This window comes from Bison bison, unplaced genomic scaffold (genome assembly GCF_000754665.1).
Source record: "Bison bison bison isolate TAMUID 2011002044 unplaced genomic scaffold, Bison_UMD1.0 scf7180017864110, whole genome shotgun sequence".
Taxonomy (NCBI): Eukaryota; Metazoa; Chordata; class Mammalia; order Artiodactyla; family Bovidae; genus Bison; species Bison bison.
In genome coordinates this window covers 1,397,015-1,401,181 of record NW_011494682.1, presented here as the reverse complement: position 1 = coordinate 1,401,181, position 4,167 = coordinate 1,397,015, and the positions used below count along the sequence as shown (strand labels likewise).

Sequence of the window (4,167 nt, the reverse complement as noted above, 5' to 3'; positions counted from 1 at the left end):
AGACCCACTCCAGTGCTCTTGCCTGGAGAATCCCAGGGACAGGGGAGCCTGGTGGGCTGCCATCTCTGGGGTCGCACAGAGTTGGACACGACTGAAGCGAATTAGCATCAGCAGCAGCAGCATATTTATTTAGTTTTATATTACAGTATTCCAGGAAAAAAGACAAGAAACAATGACATGAGTTAATAGGTGCTAATTATTGGGTGTGCACAGAATATTAATTCATAGCAGATGAGCTTGGGTGCCAGGGAAGGATTCCCAGGGGAGCTGATGTTTAATTTGAATCCTGAAGCTTGTGGAAGGATTGAGCCAGTTATAGTGTGTGAATAGGGCAATCTGGGTTGAGTTAGTAGGTGCAAAAGCCTTGAGGTAAGACCCAGCAATCCCACTCCTAGGCATATACCCTGAGGAAACCAAAATGGAAAGAGACACATGTATCCCATTGTTTATTGCAGCACTGTTTATAATAGCTAGAACATGGAAGTGACCTAGATGTCCATTGACAGATGAATGGATAAAGAAGTTGTGGTACATGTACACAATGGAATATTACTTGGCCATAAAAAGGAGTGTATTTGAGTCAGTTTTAAGGAGGTGGATGAATCTAGAGCCTACTATACAGACTGAAGTTAGTAGAAAGTGTAAGATAAATGTTGTATTCTAACACATATATATAAAGAATCTAGGAAAAGGGTACTGAAGAATTTATTTACAGGGCAACAGTGGAGAAACAGACATAGAGAATAGACAAATGGACATGGGGAGAGAGGAAGAGAGGGTGAAATGTATGGAAAGAGTGACATGGAAACTTGCATTACCGTATGTAAAATGGATAGCCAATGGGAATTTTCTGTGCGGCTCAGGAAACTCAAACATAGGCTCTGTATCAACCTAGCAAGATAGGATGGGGAGGAGATGGGAGGGAGGTTCAAAAGGGAGGGGATTTATGGACCTATGGCTGATTCATGTTGAGGGTTGAAAGAAAACAAGAAATTCTGTAAAGTAATTATCCTTCAATAAAAATAAATAAGTTAAAAAAAAAAAAAAAAGAGCAAGCTTAATTTACTTAGGAAACTGCAAGTTGTTTAGGAGAGCCAAAGCAATAAGAATAAGTCACGATCAGTTTGGAGAAGAAACCAAGGTCCAAATTCTTTTGATTAGAAAAAAAAAAAATTGGACATAATTTAGAAGTGATGGAGAGGAATTAAAATGTATTTACCATTTTGTGCATCACAAAGGTTATTTTGACCTCAGTATAGAGAGGGGATTGGGTGTGAGACACTTAAGGAAGACTAGAGATGAGAGACCAATGGGCAGCTTGTAATCTAGGTAAAATGTTGCCTAAATTGTGCTGTGCTTAGCTGCTCAGTTGTGTCTCACTCTTTGCGACCCTATGGACTGTAGCCCACTAGGCTCCACTGTCTGTAGGGATTCTCCAGGTGAGAATACTGGAGTGGGTTGCCATGCCCTCCTCCAGGGGATCTTCCCAACTCAGGGATCAAACCTAGGTCTTCCGCATTGCAGCCAGATTCTTTACCCTCTGAGCCATCAGGGAAGCCATTGAGTATGAGTTTTTATCCAGCCATTTTCTACTTTGTAATTAGGCAAGTGTGTCTCCCCTTTGTCTATTTTTCTTTTCCGAGACACTACAGCAGAGCTGTATCATAATTCTCTTTGCATGGTGCAAGAAATGCCATCTTTCATTGTCCTCACTAAGTACTGATAATATAGGAGAAGGTATTTACTGAGAGATATTGAAGAGTTAGAATTCATAGGATTTGGAACTGAGTTGAATGTATGTAGAAGCCAAAGATTACTGTTTCTATTTTAGACAATGGGTGAATGGTGATGGTATTTATAAATGTAGGGAAATAGGAGTTTTTTAGGGGAAGACTTTGGGCATGTTGAGTTTGAATTTCTTGTGGGATAAGAGCCCCCATGGACAGTTGGATGAAAATCTTGGTCCTGAGGGGAGAGATTCTGCCTGGAGGTGGAGGTCTGAAGATTAAACACATGTCCATGGACAAGAACGCTCAGGGAAAAATGTAATGTCATGAAAATTGAAGATGAAGGGAAAAACTCTGGAAGAAAAGAAGTTTAAATTGTAGGTAGAAGAAGGGGACAATACTAAAGAGAGTGAGAAGGGAAGGACCATAGGAGAAAAAGGTAGAATATGATAAGATGACAATTGTTGCAAGAAGGAAGAAATCATTGTGGGTATCAAGTGTTTTACAGAGAAGGCTGGTAAGGGCTGAAAAACTGTTAGACTTACCAAGAAATTTTCAGTGTGACTTTGTCATTAGTGATATAGCAGCTTCAGGTACCATACTGCAAAGGGTAGAGGAATTCATAGGAGGTGTGATGAATGAGAGCGTATACTATTCTTTCAAGAATTTTGGCTTTAAGGGGAGGAGAAAGAAACGTAGCCAGGGAGTAGTGTCTGAATTACCTTATTTAAGATCGGGAGATAAAAAACTTTAAATTAGAATCATTCAAAAGGTATTGTTGAAACAGAAGCGTATAACTAATGAAAAAAGAGTCCAAGGAACTAGGATGAATGGAATTCAGAGTGATACTACTAACTTGGTATCAGTTTTACTATTTTAACAATCATTTTGGACTTCCAGTCAGTAATTAATAGTTTTCTGGTATTGATAATTTATTTTCACCATTATTAGGTAAATTAGGGCTAAATGCTGACAATCTCATGGAATAACAGACTCATGTGAAATAAACTTATGGTTTTTTCTAACATCATCTAACCTCCATATATCTACTCAACCCACTCATAAAAGGGGAATTAAAATGGTACCCAACATTTGGAATTGCTTTAGATCACTCCACAAATACATACATGTAAAGCTATTAATATTCTGCTTAACAAATAGTAATGGCTTAATAAATGATAGCTATGACATTGACGATTATAAAAACTACTTATACTGAGAGATTAACATTTTTCCTGAAGTGTGAGAGAAAAGGAAAGAGGAGGCAGAAGGGGAAAGGGATGGGAAGAGAAGAATTGGTCTCCTCTTTGCCCAGCTGTTCATGGATATTTGAAATTGATTTTTTAAAAAATTTTAATGATCAAATCCAGTATATGACAGTGGCTTTCTGAAAACTTTGGGAAATCTGTTGGGACATCTTAGGGATAATATAGTGATGAGTTTTCAGAAGCTATATTATCAGGTCATGAATAGGAATGACCTGACTGAATGATGGAGAGAAAAAAATCAAGCCTAATTTTGCAACTGTAAGTTTTTCTGCAGTCAATGGACCTCTATAGAATAAAAAGGAATGACTTCTGAGTGCTGTGGTAAAGCTGAAAGAAAGCTATACTGACTGTTCTATTTCTTGGTCATTTCAAGATCAAGGTGAGGGAGTAGATAGAGGTAGATGACATAATTAAACACTAATTTAGTATGGTTCAGAGGCCCTTTCTGCCACTCCTCTAGCCACTGTGCCATGCATGTGTAGAATGGCAGATAGAGGTGGATCTGTGGATATAAATGACTCAGTGTGCATGTGGGGCACAGGTACCGCTTTTAAGGAGAAAACTTTCAAGCAAATATAGGACAAGGAGATTTGATGATAAACTATAATCCAAATTATAGGGTGAGTGGGACAAATACTTACACTAAGCATTGAGAATTAAAGTCTGTTCTAACAGATTTTGCCTTAACTTGAAGTCAGAGGTAAGCTCACTTACCTAGCTATGATATTAACATTAATGTAGAGACCATCAAAAGGCTAACAGAAATACCAGAGAGTCTAACCTCCCAGGGCTCTAAAAAATCATTTATCCATGAGTAGCTCAACTTAATTCATCTCACTGTCCTTTAGCAATTTCTGAAAGTTTGGCTACTCAGCTGCAGCACTGCTATAAATTTACTGGTTATAAAGCAAGAAAATAGAACATCACAAAACTGTGTTCTCATCATGGTTGTTGAAAATATGAAAAAAAGTCTTAAAATGGCAATGTATTATAATGAATATACTGAAAAGCAAGTTAAAGAAATGAAAAGGAACAGGCTTGAAGGAAGTATGTGCTTCATGCATACAGCTCTATTTGCCTTGTACAAGGTCAAAAAGGAAAGTGGGTGTGGATGAACAGGTAAAGGGACTGGGGACTGGTTAGCAAAGTGGTATTTTTGACAGAATGTAAAA

At 38.1% G+C, this 4,167-nt stretch overlaps 1 protein-coding gene across 1 annotated transcript in view; it reads right to left on the bottom strand.

Annotated features, from left to right (window-relative positions):
- GC (group-specific component (vitamin D binding protein)) overlaps positions 1–4,167 on the bottom strand; it is a 43,626-nt gene that overhangs the window by 5,570 nt on the left and 33,889 nt on the right. The gene's annotated exons all lie outside the window — the stretch shown is intronic.